The sequence below is a fragment of the Manduca sexta genome, chromosome 22 (assembly GCF_014839805.1).
Source record: "Manduca sexta isolate Smith_Timp_Sample1 chromosome 22, JHU_Msex_v1.0, whole genome shotgun sequence".
NCBI lineage: Eukaryota > Metazoa > Arthropoda > Insecta > Lepidoptera > Sphingidae > Manduca > Manduca sexta.
Genome location: NC_051136.1, coordinates 15,377,821 through 15,395,200, shown reverse-complemented (window position 1 = coordinate 15,395,200; position 17,380 = coordinate 15,377,821). Strand labels below are relative to the sequence as shown.

Below are 17,380 nucleotides of genomic sequence, written 5' to 3'. Positions count from 1 at the left end.
GGGTACTAATTTTAATATTATTAAAAATAACTAATTGGGAAGCGATTGCTTAAGACTGCATTGAGTCTTTGCATACACTAAGTCTATACATTCGACATTTAAAAAACAAATATTAGCATAATAGCCTCTCGAATCTCTTTTAAACAACTGGAGTTTAGAAAAGTATTTTGCTATCAAACTACCCTTATCGATTTTGAAATTTTACGATTGAAGTAATAGAAGCAACTTCTTTATTAAAAGAAATATCTGCGAACGCTCTCTATATTAATGGCTCTTTAGTTTATTACAATTTTGTAACCATCGTGTTGAGTTGATCAGTGAGCTATCCTATTTTATTAAATTATCTTGGATAATTTTCTTGAGCATCTTGATTTTTATTTGTCTTTTACATTGGGAAAATAATTTTATTTTAATCTGCCGTATGAGATTTGGCTATCAGTCTTATTATTCGAGTATTTATCTATTTTTTTTTAATTGTATAACTACTTTTCTTATTGATTCCTGGCTACATGTTTAAAGTATTTGAATCTATTGTAACATAATATGAAGATTTATCTATACTTAGATTAAGAAATAAAGAGGAATTTCCAAGAAAAAAAAATTTGTACTGTATTTCCCATAAAAACAACTATATGCGAAACACCCACGATTGAACTAACATATTGTGGCCATTCTTTACAAGTTAATAAAAATCTTACATTGTATTACAAAATGTCTTAATACAAAATATAAAGCGTAATGCGGAACAACTCAACCAGCTATCGTATGATTGCCCATAAAGATTCCGACTATGCTCATGGGCTGAAGAGCTTAGATCAGTGATAAAGGGAGTCGATCATAGCGTAGCTGCAGATTTTTAACGGGCGATTGTAGCTAATTCCACGGACATATCGCTGGCAACTTGCCATCGCTGATCAGTTTTCGATAAAGCTGTATGACAGCGAGATGTGACATCTATATAGTAACCTTACAGTAGACTTAAATTGCGCACATTTAAGGGGTCATTTTGATACTACTACTACTTGTTACTAAATAAAATAACATAGTTATCTTATTGGAAATAATATTTTACAGTAAGTTACTTGATTCGTGGATGTAAAATAAAATAGTTTAAGTTTCGAACAAAATAAACATTAAAAAATAATAATTTTAGTTTTACGCGCCCTAATGCCCATATTACCACTTTAAGAGAATTTGTCGCAGCGGCAACATCATACTTTCAGTTAGAAATACATTCATACACACGTCATAATCGAAAAACTAAAAAATGATCAAAAAATCTGAAAACTAAAACCAGAATTTTATGTTACAATATTTGTTATAAATGGATGATTTTGGCATAATGTCAGCAAAGGTAGGTAGGAGTATGTAATTTCATTTAATAACGCAAAATCAAAATGACCCTGTATATCCAATATCCATTCATCGATATATTATAAATGTGTAAGTAACTTTGTCTGTTACGCTTTCACGGTTGAACCACTGAACTGATACGATGAAATTTGAAATGGAGATTGTCTGAGATCCTGAGAAGGACATAGGCTACTTTCTATATATAGGAAAATATATATCGGACCAGACTTAAGAATAAATCAAAATTAACGGTGTAATAAAACTATTTTTCGGAGTTTATCGCGATTTTTTGTGTATTATAATTTTATATTTTACATTTGTGGGTATAGATAACCTAAGGTAGACACTTTAACTATTCAATTGACTACCACCTCAGTCCTCCTCGTGACCATGGTGGCTGCAGTCTTCGAAATGTCGGGATTATTAAAATATATCAAAAACTCGATAAAAACCGAAAAATAGTTTTATTTCAACATTCGCTTAAACATAAGAAATCATAATAAAAAAATATTTATTTCAAACAGTATCTTTGAAAAGTTAAAACGAGTACATCTCCGACAACAGTTTTTATGGTATAACTAAATCGAAGATCTTATATTAAGCCTGTCGAGTACTTATTATTCTTTTTAGCAAAATAAACAATATTTGTTAAAATTTAGCAACGAAAACAATTCGCGGAATTTTTTCCATTTACCCTGAAAATCTATTTCGCAAACAGAAAATAATGTAATGTTCTTTTGAATAAAATAGAGAGACTAAAATGTTGAGGGTATAAAGAATGTTTTGTCTATTTTACTAGTGAGAGGCTTTCATAATACGTAGAGATTAGAGGGAGACAGCCTATCTACAACCTTCCAATGCGTACAAATGTAAACAACATGCGGGTACTTCGAGATTTCCAAATATTTTCTTAGTTATATTTGTAACGGATGTCAAAATATTTTTACAATATTTGGGGGTATTTGCAGTAGAAAATTACGTTAAAATGTTCTAATATTTTTGCCAAATTCCATTACGTACCAAGACTACATACACAATTCGCACCCCTGGCTTTTCTGCAAGAATCGACGACGTTTTTGGCCTCTGCGGCAACTCGCGTACACTGGAATTGCAACCCTATCCCCCAGTATCAAGGTGTTTTTTCTCGTGCTAGATACAACGGGGGATGCTGCGATTCTGTATGTATTATAAATTGGTTTAGAGTAGCGGGGGAGGTGCCGGTCGCCCGCTCGATACCGGCCAGTCGCGAATTCGACTCGCGAGCGTTCGCCTCGTCGACGCGTCCAAATCTCACGCGAAAATAAAAATAAACCCCTTCAGTGGTTATTTCTAAACTTGTACTAGTGTTTTAGTGTTCATTTACTATGTATCGTACGGTTGTGTGAGTGTTCCTTTGGATTGTCACAACGACTTGCCCGATTATCGCGGAGGTAAGGACCCTTGCATGTGAAATTATGCAGTGTTGTTCTCGTAGACACAATTAGACGAAAAATGTCTATGAACGCGCGATCAAATAAACGCTTCGTGTTTAACTGAATGGCGTCAAATTAAGAGTAAGGAAGCCATAATTAAGTCGTTAGATGAGTGCGGTGGTAAAATTTACTTGATTTGTGATTTCTTGACGTGTTTATTCTTAATGGGTTGGTTTTTGTGATGTTTAGTTAATGTTCTTACGTGTCAGTTGCGTTTAAATGAACTTCACTATAGGGCTATTTCATTTGAAATAGATAGTACATTAATTGCATCGCTCACTAAGATTTTACAAGGAAACCCTAGTTCAGTAAGCAAAAATGTATGTGATATATTATTTGATCTTGGTAATTTTGTTGTGGAACGTATTTATAAATGTCGGTATTTATTTAAAGATTGTTCCTGACTACAGGTGCCATTAAAGCCTGTGTAAGCTATAGTTCCGGTGACGCACTTCCGATTTATTTGCTGTTTCGTTTTTCATATACAGATTTTGCCATTAATAATTATTAAATATAGATTACAGTATGCACATGTAAACGAATTTTAACTATCAATATCAGAGTGTTTGTTAAAACAATTGTCATTGCAACTGAGTTCGCATCGCATCGTAGAAAGCGTTTTTAATGCCGGCACAGTAAATCAAAAATACCGGAGGCCCAAACAGCCCTCTCTCTTTTCCTATTCATTCTATTAAGGCTGGGAGTGCGATATCCACTATTCTGATATTGTGGGTATTATAAGCGATAGGAATAATTTTAAATGTAGTGACACTTATATTTCGGCTTGCTGTGATGGTAAATGATTGTACAATACAGTCCAAATAGGGTCGATCGGCGTGATGTGCCTCTCGTCAGGTGCTACAATTATGTCGGCCTCAATAATTGCTGCCGCATTATGTACTCTTACAGCAATTTTATTGAAATATAAATCCTTTTTATTACAATTGAGAAAAAAACGAGAGGTTTTTGAACTTGAACTCTGAAGCTACTAAGACAACAAATATACATAGCAAGCCTTTTTGCCTTTTCAAGGGTAGGCAGAAATGTAACACACCCCAATTCTGGGCTACTGCCATTTATCGTACACATTTCCAGGTTCCGAGTTGATACTGCGTAGAAAATCCCAAGTCGACCCGGAATTCAAATCCGCAACCTCTAAGCGATAGTCGTACCGCGTACGAATACATTACGCCACCAGGACACGAGGCACTACAAGGCAGCAGACTAGAACAACAAACCTTCATTTTTAAAGCAATTAAAGAGCATTCTTTGCAATGCGTGATTCGAACGTCCCTCTCGCTAGAATGCGTTAGATAACGTACAAGCAATGAATACTGCACAATACTCCGTCAGATTCTTGGTCCCTGCGGCGGAAATCAAAAATCTTATCAATTTGATCTTTGTAGGGTAAAAAACAGTTTAGTATTACAAAGACCCGACTGTCTTCACTGCACGTACACCAATGCAATATCGAATATGAGGGATGTAGAGGAAGGTTCAGATATAATAACTTAAGGCTTTGACTATGTACTGAAGACTGTAATCTACTGCCAAGGCCGTTGACATAGACCTTTACCCCTTTCAATTATAGAGGCTTGATGCAATTTATAAATGGTTTGCATGAGGCCATTACGCCATTCATTCATGACGTCATCAATTCTCCTTAGGCTTAATTAAGTATGTTTTATGAATATTTTTGCATTGATTGGAAAAAGATGGCTTTCCTTCTAAGTCCATTAGAGGGAGAAAATTAATTAAACTTGTTTAAATGTTTTTAAAATTAATGTCTTTTTAGAAGAGATTCCATCTAATAACTTTATCTGTCCGGTTGACATTTATGTACATTGCAATAATTATTGGTTCAGTAAAAATGTTTAGTTGCGGAATAAAACCTCTATTACGTATACAAAGCCATATTTTTTTTTTAATAAAGCATACAATTACATTATGACAAATACTTTTTGTCATAACTGCCAGTTTGTCAATGTAGTTACAGCTCATCCGCCACACCCTTTCGCCACGCTTATTAAATGAAAATAGTTATTTAGAGCCAGACAAATCTGTTGCCCGGAATCTATTTAGATGAAAATAAATAGCGTGGCAATTCTCAGAATTCAAATGAAATTTTATTCACAACGTGAGGCTTATGCCTGCCTTATTACCTTAGTGGGGGATTTGACGTAACCGACCTGATTTCCCTATTCATTAATTCCACAAACATGCACAGGTATTTTGCCATACAGCCAGGTTAATTACCATCTCTATTTGCCTTCCTTAAAGGATAGACGGAGATAAAAATAGTGAATTCAGAATATCATGACATGATTAGGAATAATCTATCGTAATCTATCATTATATAAAACATATATTTCGCTGACAAAGAAATAAAAACGGAATTCAAGATTTAGAATACAGGTATTTATTGCCCACGTTGACAGTCAGATTACACCTTCAACTGTTTTTACAGTTGGTTTGTTTCATTTTGCCGTCTATATCTACAGACCAAGGGCTGCCCCGTTAGCGCTTTAAGGGCCAGGGTTCGAATTCTGGGTCGGACAAAGTGATATTTGAGGTTTACTGCTCAGTATCGGGAATTGGTGGCATATATGGCGATAGGATGGTCCTCTATCATATCATAACGCGGAAGACACATGGCAAAAAGGAGTGTCACAGCTGCACCTCGAGCTACACCTTCGGAGATACAAGCGTAACATGTATTTTTTTGTTTGGACTATCCAATTATACCTATCTATTTTAAGTTTATCTATACTATTATATAAAGCTGAAGAGTTTGTTTGTTTGTTTGTTTGAACGCGCTAATCTCAGGAACTACCGGTCCAAACTGAAAAATTCTTTTTGCGTTGGATAGCCCTTTGTTCGTGGAGTGCTATAGGCTATATATCATCACGCTATACCCAATAGGAGCGGAGCAGTAATGGCTGATCTCAGGAACTACCGGTCCAAACTGAAAAATTATTTTTGCGTTGGATAGCCCTTTGTTCGTGGAGTGCTATAGGCTATATATCATCACGCTATACCTAATGGGAGCGGAGCAGTAATGGCTAATCTCAGGAACTACCGGTCCAAACTGAAAAAATATTTTTGCGTTGGATAGCCCTTTGTTCGTGGAGTGCTATAGGCTATATATCATCACGCTATACCTAATAGGAGCGGAGCAGTCATGGCTAATCTCAGGAACTACCGGTCCAAACTGAAAAAATATTTTTGCGTTGGATAGCCCTTTGTTCGTGGAGTGCTATAGGCTATATATCATCACGCTATACCTAATAGGAGCGGAGCAGTCATGGCTAATCTCAGGAACTACCGATTCGAACTGAAAAATTCTTTTTGTGTTGAATAGCCCTTTGTTTGTGGAGTGCTCTTAGTTATATATCATCACGCTATGACCAATAGGAGCGGAGCAATAATGAAACATGTTGCAAAAACGGGGACAATTTATTAGTTTTGAGAGCTTCCGTTGCGTGCGCTGCGTAAACGGTTAAAGTTATGCAACAATGATGTATGACGGGATTGTTCCTCTTAAAAAGTTCTAAAAAATATATTATAAATCAAAAGTCCCCCGCGGCATCTGGCCGCCTGAACGTGTTGAACTCAAAAACTACCCAACGTATTAAGATGAAATTTGGTATGGAGACAGTTTGAGACCCCGGGAAGAACATAGGGTCCCGGGCCTTAAAACTTTAACCTGAAAAACTTTATAACGCGGGCGGAGCCGCGGGAAACGCTAGTTTACGATAAAGCCGTCAGTTCAATCATATCGAGCTGGAATAAAAACAGTGACATCATTTATACCCCGGACTGAAAGATCGGCGTTCGCTGTATTGTGTCGATTATGGAGGGTAAAAGTAAGGTAAACATGATGCTAAACTGTGTAGAGAACATTCTGTTACCTACTATAGTCATTAAGATATGTTTGGCCGAATTTGATAACAAAAAGTTTGCATAATGACTTTGACTTTACGGATGAACAACACCTCAGTCCCCCCCGTGACCATGAAGGCTGCAAAGTCTTCGAAACGTCGGGAGAAAATAAAATACTAGCACCGCGATAGAATCCGAAAATTAGTTTAATTTCAACAAAAAGTTTGACTAAGCTCTGAGTTGTAATTAAGGTTTAGTTTTAAAATTGATTATAGATTGAATTAGAATTGATTAATATTTTAGGTTTTATTGTGATGAGTTTTGTAACGTAATACTGAGACATATTTACAGTAAGAGTTTATCATAAAATAAGAAAAGAAGGAATATCATATTTTTGAGTTTACTAACAATCCATAATGTAATACTGTTTTCATATAGAACATAGAAGCTAAACTGAAACACAATGAAAATCAATTCGCACGAATCAGAAATAAACCAAAAATAAAGATCGTGGTTCAACGATCTCAACTTCAATACGGACCGAGTTCTTTTTTATATCATAGACAAACGTCGCGGTCTGGAAAATTAATATTCCGTCCTCATAGTCAACTAATAAACTTTGATATTGAATAAAAGGTTTCGGAACGCCAACATTCACAAACTAATGAACTTATGAATATTTTATTTGCGGAATTTACTTTTACTCTTTTGTATTTGTGGATCGATTGATTAGGGTACATCTATATATATAAAAATGAATCCCTATTTCCCTTGGTCACGCCATCACGCGTGAACGGCTGGACCGATTTCACCGGGGAGTTCGTGTGGTGTTGCTACAGTAGATAGATAGCAGTGATAATGCGATTAAACGACTTACTCGTCTCTATTCATTAGCATTTTTTTACAATACATGGTCATTTTGACATTGCGTTTAAAAATGAGATCATATACTCGTCTTTATAATAAAAAAATCAGTCATGAGTAACGAATATATTCATAAAAAAATTTAGTTTTATTTATCTTATTTTTTTATAATTTTGTAGTTTAATGGGGATATGGTGTCTGCGTAAGTGTATGAATGACTGAAAATGTGATGTTGAAAAACTAAATGTTTAATTAAAAGTAAAAAAATTAAACAATTATTAATTGTTTATTTATGGAAAAAAAATGCCTGACGTACACCACATACACCAAAAATATTACAGTATTGTTTTAGTACCCAAGAGTTTGCTCAATAAAATAATACTTAAATATCTTATGAAGTATCCGATACTGACTTTCATGAAACTCTATTTATATTTTCCCATTTTAAGCTATTTCGGTCAAGCTGAGTGCTCACTTAGTTATTTATAATGCCACATTACGATATCGTCAAATGTGAACAGAATGGAAATAGCACTTCAAAGGTATCAAACCTTACCTGCTTCTACTGTTTTAAAGGTTAAAGTTCAATTGTATTTTCATGTTATGATTTTCTTCGACGATTATTATCATGTATATATTTAAATATGTTAATTCTTTCTCCTATTTCATCCTTACCATATCATTGTTGGTGAAGGAAAACGGTGAAGGAAAACATCGTGAGGAAACCTGCACATCCGAGAAGTTCTCTATAGGAATTTCGAAGGTGTGTGAAGTCTACCAATCCGCACTAGGCCAGCGTGGTGGACTAAGGCCTAGTCCCTCTCAGTAGTAGAGGAGGCCCGTGCTCAGCAGTGGGCGAGTATATAATACAGGGCTGATATTATTATTATTATTATATCATTGTTATTATACTTGCACGGAAAGTGACTCCACTGTACCTGATGGTAAGTGGAGTGGGGTTTAATAGAATGTTGACTGACGAGAGATGATTAGGTACCTCCCGGCAGTCGACACAATTATGCCGGCCTGTTGGAACTGGATATACACAGGCTGATCCCGTAACGCGACGCACTTACGTGAGTCATTGGGGCGGGTTTTAAAACCTTGTGTACGGGATCGCTATTTGGGTGGATATAAAATATATCCTACCACCAGCAAAAACATGCGTACGCTTAGCAATAAATATGTTTACAACCTCACAGCATCACTCCCCGCATCAAAACCCTATGACCTTAGTCTAGCCCGATCTAAAAATAACCATTTCCATCTATTATGATATGACCTTCGTCGATGTTTCTAAATTACTTTTATAAACCCATTTTCGCCAGCAACAAAGCAGTGTTCCCAACAGCTCGCTTACCACGATGGATGGCCATGTAAAAAGCGAAAGAGGTGTGTCAGAAATGTGATAAATTATTGCCAAGCTCGGCTGTCGTTAGCCGCTTGTGCAGACTGCAATTTTTGTAGTTTTTGTTACAGGAACACTGGCCGGAATGGCCCGCTGTTCTAGGAATATATTTCTTTTTAAATGTTTACAACACTGGCTTTATACAAATGGGAATGAAAAATAAAATGTTCTTTATTTAAATCTTTTGCTAGAATTTTTGGAGCGTTAAATAATCGAGCTTTAGAACGGTTTATGGACGAAGAAACTGCGTTGTCATGAAATGTTGTTTAAATGAGTTTCCTAAAATCTTAGTGTCACCCAATGGTAAGTGGTCACTTGCTATTAACTTGTGGAAATGGCTTTCATTCGTATTTAGGTACTATACAGTTGGTTTTCATGTTTCATGAGTAATTTAACTGTATTTTTTTATAGTATTGGGTTGTTAACCTTTCATTTGTTTTATTTTATTTTGAAAGTTTGTGAAAGCTTAAAGTTTTGTCTTGTGGACTTAATTATACTGTGATTATACCTGATTTATATTTCATTGTGTCTAAAAATTATTTTCAAAGTTGAGAATAAACATTGACATGAATCCACTTGTTTTTGCTCGCGCCGTAGCTCTTGTGAAAATTGTCACTGAATATAAATTCTACTATGCATTTTCGCAAGATCGAAGTCTACAATAATATGACTATGTCCTTTCAAATTCATAGTTATGTTTGATTTGGTAGCTAACATACAAACATTCGAACTTTAAAAATATGTATACATATTATAAAACAAAGTCCCTTTTCTGTCTGTCTGTATATTATAGGTTTTCTCAAAATCTACTAAACGGATTTTTATGAAATTTGGTATGGAGATAGTTTAAGACCCTGGAAAGATTATAGGCTACTTTCTATACCAGAGCACTCCTTCACGCGGGCGAAGCCGCGAGCAAAACTAATTTGTAATATTAGTAAGATTTATTCATGACTGCATAGAAAAAAATATCACTATTATCTCGTTCCTTCACATTTCTTTTCCCCACAAACTCATACAGGCGAAGTTCGGAAGCAATGCAAGTTTTAAACTAAAATACACACTCATATATCGAGTAAAATGTTTGTTTACTACTCTGAAAGTAGTCTGTATGTCTCCCGACCTTGGTGCGAGGTGCGGGTGAACGCACAGATGGGGGGCGCCGCGCACGCGCACTCCTGTCTTGTCCTACGGCCACGGACAATGTTAGGACTTTTTGTGTAGATAATGATAGACGTGTTTATGCAACTTGCTCATATTAATATACGTTAGTGGTTTTCATTGTCTAAATATTTTGTAGAATTAAAATTAATCAAAGAAATAGACTGTATTAGTTTAAAGATTGAAAAATTTAGGGATGGAATTTTTATAATTTTATTAGCTCAAGAAACTATTTGTACAAAGAAACAGCAACTTTATCACTAGTATATTTACGGTGTTTATTGTTATTTTAATGATTATCATTTTCAATAAAACCACACACAATTTATTGCACCTTCTCTTAGATAGGTATCGCGACTTGGACATACTATATTAGTGTATGCAATTACATAGTATGCCAGATTGCTTACCGACACCTAATACTCGCCTTTTGTTGATCCACAATTTGCCTTATAATACTAATTATACCTCATGCAATAAAATTATTGCTAAGGCGTCAAAATACCTAAAAAATTATATTAAATATGAATTGGTGACGTCACCGAAGATGGAGTCACGTCACGAATGGAGGATTTTATTAAAACACGCCTATTATTACTTTCTACCATGTTAATAATATCCTATTATGTAGCCAGTATAACTACTGGACATAATAAGAATTAACATCTCATGTCTCAGGATCGCGAGCGCTTTGGAATACCAAACAATACTTTGTAATTTAAGGTGTTGGATGGTGTTTCTACTGTTCATGGGCGGTCTTATCGTTTACTATCAGGCGAACAGCATCGTCGTCTCGTTATTAAAGCAATAAAAAATGGTCTCACCCTATCGAGCACTAATTCCAGACTCCGGAAAATTATAAAAAACTGGCAACGAATCAGTCACGCGATACAACTACGTCATCAAGTAGTCGCGAAAACACGCGAATAACGACGCATAACGACACTTTCCCGGACACACCCCCGTTACTTATTCAAACGGAAAATTACGACGCCCCACAAACTGGGTGATACGGCACCTTACATTTCTCTTCGTGTATAACATATTCGCGAACGGAACGGGTGATAGATTTTTAGCTCCACGTGAATAAGCAAATAGATACGTCGACATAATTATGTCGGCAAGATATGTAAATGGTGGTTGATTGTTTTTTTTTTTGTACTCAGTCGTACTGGACTTTTAGCGCGTTTACACATGGCGCAGCAGCGGCAGTGGCACCGCCAACATCGCGGTGCCGTTGTATGTCACCTTTGGATTTGTATGTTGACAACTTCAGCACCGCTCGCCGGTTTCAAAACTCGCTGTCACTGCGGCGGCACCATGTCGAAGGTTCCATACAAATCCAAGGGTGACTAATACAGCGGCACCGCGATGTTCATAGTGCTGTTGCCGCTGCGGCGACATGTGTAAGCACCCTTAGCAGTTGGATGCGAGTTATTTTGCCAATTTTGTTTATTTCAATCGCTAAGCATTCTGTTGTTCCGTATTGATAGATGTATGCTTCTTAACCAAGGTCTACACTCTATACACTATAAAAAATACAGATTTAAACATCGCCCGAAGACACAAAAACACATATGATCATAAAATTAAAATACCATTATAAAACTGTATCCTAATATTAAATGAGGGAAAAAACCCATCGGTAATCCCGCTTTGTTGTTTGAGGTCCGGTTTCGATGGTTCTACGAACACCATTATAGTTGTTTGAGGCGCCGCGAGATTTTGTATTCTTTAAAATTGAGGATAAACCTAGTGTTACGTGTTTTTGAACGTAATAAATTAAAAACATTGATACTGTATGTAGTTATGTAGTTTCACTCAGGGCCTGCAAGCGCGAGTGGGGCTCAGGTTTATTTTTTATAAGCACGACAAAGTAATCCCACTACACCTGATGGTAAGTGAAGTGAGGTCCAATAGAATATTGACTGACGACAGTTGATTACCCCTCGGCAGTCGACACAACTATGCCGGCTTGTTGGAACTGGCTATACACAGGCTGATCTCAGAACGCGACAATTACGTGTGCCACTATGGCGGGTTTTAACACCTTGTGTACTATGGTAGCTATCCGGGTGGATAGAGAATATATTCTACCACCAGCAAAGGTCCTTCAAATGCAACTAAGACGCGCAGTTAACGCGAACCAGTCTATAGCATAACATAACGTATACATACAAGTTGATATTCGCAATGAGCATGCGAATCAAAACCACACGTGCTCAGCGCTATTCCAAATGCGATACGCGATGTGCGATGTTCACACGCCTTTAGTCGGACTTTTAAAAAGTAGCGTCCTATTTATTCTGCGGCAGTGTATGTACACCGGACCTTATGATAAATTTGTGTAGTTCAAATATAATGTCCACCAACAAGAGACATTGTATCAATAAATCTATACATATTATAAAACAAAGTCTCCAAAAGCTGTATGTGATCGATTTTCTCAAAATCTACTGAACGGGTTTTTCTACGATTTTAACTAAAAGATAGTGCAATTCTTGAGGAATGTTTAGGTTGATAGTACAATACGGTTTTATGTAAATTGGCGAAAATATAATTAATGTTAAAGAGGTTGCGTGGTTGTAAAAAATCTCGTGGGTCGGGATTTACGCGGGAAAACTTTTTCACTGATTGCCACGTAGGCGAAACCGCAGGAACAGTTTTTTTAAGAAATAATTGTTAAAAAACATTTTGAAACTAATCTCAATATATGATTGTATCAGTAAACAACCTTAAACCTATTCTAAAATTACCTTGGTTAGAGTATTAATTTAATTCTTAGAAGGTCATTTGTGTGGCCATGCCTTCAGTCACGATATTATGTAAATTATACCATGCGAAGACGTTGTAGGAATCTAAAGTTAACATCAGTTAAATTCTTAATATTAATGACTAGCTTCTGCTCACGGCCACGTCCGTGTGAAAAGGTTTTTCCGGGATAAAAGGATATCTGCTTTTTTTTGTCGGGATAAAAAGTAGCACTTAGGAGTAATTAGGCTTACTACACATCAGTGAGATTTTTTAAAAATCCGTTGAGTAGTTTCTGAGATTAGCACGTACAAACAAACTCTACACCTTTATATATAAGTATAAATATAGATTACACTTTATTAAAACTTAATGGTGGGTCCGTCAATTCCGTGATTAACAAGCAACATAAAATTTTATTATTCATTACTTTGAGATATTACTTGAAATTGAGTACCAAAAATTATAATTAAAATTGCCCTTACAATGTTCTTTGCACACTAATTCTAGGCACTATAAATAAACAAGGCATAATTTCTTACACTCTTTAAATCTAGATATAAAAGACTAATATAGATTATGCCGCCTGAAAATCAATGCCTAAACCCACAGAATATCGGGTCCTTTCTACAGACGGGATGAATTTATCTCTTACCTAATCCCGAGTTGGAACATCGTTTAATCTTGAACGATGCTTCGGGATCTCCCACTTCGTTCTCAAGATGAATGGACTAGCGAACAGTTCGTTTTTCAAAAAGGACTAGCGAATGGTTACCTTTTGGAAAGGATAGTATGTGCTTATTACGTTAAATAAGTGTTACGTGACAATTGAATTATGGTATTCTAAGGATTTATATTTTCATACAAGGTCATTTTGACATCAGTAGTAAATGAAACCACATACTTTCTTCTTGAAAATAACACTTTATAATAAATTAATGTAAGTTATAAATAAAAAGTAATTTAAATTAACATGTTTTAATGCTATTACTCTAAGAGAATATGTCACAGCGGCAATATTACATTTTCAGTCAGAGATACACCCACGCACAAACTGTATTCGCACTAAACGATAAAATTTAAAAAAATCAGAAAGATAAACCGGGATTTTTTTATGAAAATATTCGCTATTTATGTATCATTTTTGGCACAACGTTAGCAGAGGTAAAGGCGAGTATGTGGTTTCATTTATTAACGCAATGTCAAAAAACTTTGTATAATTGACACTATACATATATTTCTCTAGGCAGTTTAATACGTTTTCCCATGAATCGCCTAAGTTCTCCAGGGAAGGTGTCTGTAACTTGTTCTTCGCCGAAGAGAAAAAATGCCTTCCTCGTTGTGCCGCCATTGTTAATAAAGAAATCAACCCGTAACTACTACTTGGGTAAATTTAAAAAATATTTTCATGTATAAATTCAGCACACTGACGCATTTTTGTTCAGTGCCCACCCTAGATGGCAAATTGCCCGCCGGGCCAATCGATCGCCACGCTGTTCTGTGATGATAAACAACCCTCCTGTATGGGGTGGTTTTTAAATTGTCAATTCGGAGGATCTTTATCGTATATTGAAGTGAGTTTTGATATTTTTAACAGGAGCTCTGGAAATGAGTTTGCATGAATGATCATGAAGGAGGAATTTTGGACTTTACCAACCGCCGAGATAACGTGCGCGTTCCAGAAGTTATTTGGTTTTAATGCATTTGTATTTTGTGTCATAGAATCTCAAACGTTAACAAATGGCGGGCAATTTTATTATAATCTGCAAACAATTTTACACATCCTGTTAACAGATGGCGCTATAATAATTTGTTCAAACGCAGCTTCATACGAAATACCTAAAATATTGAAACCATACCGCCAAAACACGCACAACGTTTAAATTAAACCACGTGAAAATTGCCCCCACGGGGAACGGAGCGGGTCGCAAAGGGGTCAAAACGTTTAATCGTTCCCGCTGCTGATTCCGTATTCATGTAGCATAATTTGGTCGGTTTTTGCGAAGTTTTTAACCTATAAATTCACACGCGACTTCTCTTGCGTGAATACTGGTAATTACGATGATATTATGTTTGCCACAATTAAGTTGTAATGCCGTTAAGTAATAACGTCGATTATTTTTATACCAATTTGCAGGATTCCGGATTAAATTGGTGCAAAAGTTACAGTGTTTACGTAATTCGTGACCTACATGTTGGTTTTTCTGTATAAATGGTCCCAGGGTAGAGTTTAAAAAAAATAATATTTTTATTGCTGAATAAATCTTCTTACCTAACGATCTCTGTATCCTAAGACGTAAAAAGTTGTCTTCTTGATATTATAGTGGTAATGGATATAATCCATGAAGCGCAAGGCTCTGGGTTCCATCCAAAATCGGGCAAGTACATCGGAGATCCTACATTTGATTTTCCGTTCGGAAACACTTTCTGTAGTGGGCTATTGTAATTTTCCGTGACTAGATCATCCATTGGGCTTGATATTAAGAAGGTGATCGGTCGTAAAAACATCAACCAGCCCAAAGTTTCTTACGCATCAAATATCTAATGAATACAATACGCATGCATTTATATTCCCATGACAACGCATAAAACAATGAATATAATAAGAAACACTTGTAAATGCGTCGTGCCGGAGCAATGCACCGCGTTAGTATGCGTGGCGGGGTCCCGGGTTCGCTCCCGGGATGCGTCGCGTTGATTAGTCCGGGACTACTCGTCTGCATACTGATCACATGAAACTAGTTGCAGGTGGGAATCGGGTAAGATTTTTGGCGGTAGTGAAATGTTACTTGTTATTGCTTATATTCTGCTCTATAATTCCACAGCCTTAGTCATACAATCCGGAAGACGGTGATTTAAAAAGGTGGTATCTGATGTATGAAGCTATCGACAAATTGATCTTGCACACTCGTATCTCTTCTACCTAGTGTCCCAATTGAAGAAGCTCGTATATTATAATACGAGTTTGGTATTCAACATCTAGTAACCCATTTTACCATTTCCAAGTAAGAAAATAGGAAGCGTTTACCTTTAGCAATTATACGGCTATTCTGGGTCCATTGTTCTTAAATCAGGCGGGTTTCCTTGTTTTGTTTCTAATTCTGCTTAATTTTAATTAAGTTTGAGGAAATTGAATGACAGGTGCGAAAAGATGAATAAGTCAATTAATAAAAGCACTTGTTTGCTCGATTATTTTCTGGGTTAAAATACAAAGTTCTGTACTGTTATTAGTATAAAGTATATAATTATAATTAGTGGATAAAAACCTAGTAGGGAAAAGAACGGACTGTCGAGACGAAGATCTGTAGGTTCAAAACCCATGCATACATCTCTGACGTTTCGAAGTTACGTGTGTGATGTTTATGAGTGGTCGTTTGATTTAACAGGGAACGAAATCATCGTGAGAAAATCTCCATACCTAAGAATTTTCTATAAGAATCAAAGGTATATGGAGTCTGCTATCTCGCACTCGTTCAGCGTGGTCGACTTAGGCGTAAATCCTCCAAATGGCAGAGTAGGCGCGTGATGGACAGTGGGTAGTATTAAATATAATATAGTATTATGTCGTATCACTTATTAAGTATGCTATAGTAGCGCTGGTATTATATAGAATTGTAATAAGGTCAAGGGCGAAGTACTTAGAAATGGTATACGTAATGATATATCATGATCACTTATAAGTATCTAACTCTAAAGAATATTGTTAAGATCATGATCGAAGTTTTTATTAGTTGTATACTAGCGCCATCTATACTCTAGATAGCGAATTTAATCGAAATAATATTACGAATTCGCAATGTACAAAATAACCAGAATATCTACATATATCACAGATTTCTTGCTGGGTAGTACCTCCTCTACTATTGAGAGGGCAATATTAATGCGGTATGGATAATACGACATCAAAAACACTCGTATAGTACTACCTTAAATGCTCTCCACGACGATAAAGTCAAGCAAAACCCAGCACTTAACTTGCAAAAAGAACAGATATCTTGTAATCAGGGTTGCCACGTTTGCAGATTTTTTTTGCTTTAATCAGTGATAGAAAGAAAAGGGTTATGACGTCCGATTTTTTGTGTCATGATGAGTTTCTTGAGTTCAGCCGGGTTAAATTTTTGTGTCACGATAACTTCTTTGATTTCGATCGGGAGCAACTTACCGTGGTTTGAAGTTTAGGTGTCCCTACAAATTTAGGTACTTTGAAGGCTACCCTGTCAATTATCAAGTGATTTAGTGGTCTTCCTTATTTTATATTCAACTCTATAGGCAGTTTCTTAAGTTCTCCAATGATACTTTTTATAACGTGGTTGTAAAACCTCCATTTTAACATGAATAGCAATAAATGTTAGCTTATGAAAGTACGGGCGTTTTATCATCTTTGCCCAAAATGTTTTAAAATTAACACCTTAAAATCTAAAACACTGCCAGCTGTTTAATTTTTTCAAAAAGTTCATACCGTCTTACATAGTATTATACTAATTTATTT

At 36.0% G+C, this 17,380-nt stretch overlaps 1 protein-coding gene across 1 annotated transcript in view; it reads left to right on the top strand.

The window, feature by feature from the left end:
- The first annotated feature begins 2,580 nt into the window (after nucleotides 1–2,580).
- The window catches only part of LOC115451144 (SH3 and multiple ankyrin repeat domains protein 3), a 229,646-nt gene continuing 214,846 nt past the window's right edge, over nucleotides 2,581–17,380 (top strand). Inside the window, exon 1 of the mRNA XM_037441528.1 lies at nucleotides 2,581–2,783. The gene's annotated coding sequence lies outside the window, so the exon portion shown is untranslated. The remainder of the gene's footprint in view (nucleotides 2,784–17,380) is intronic.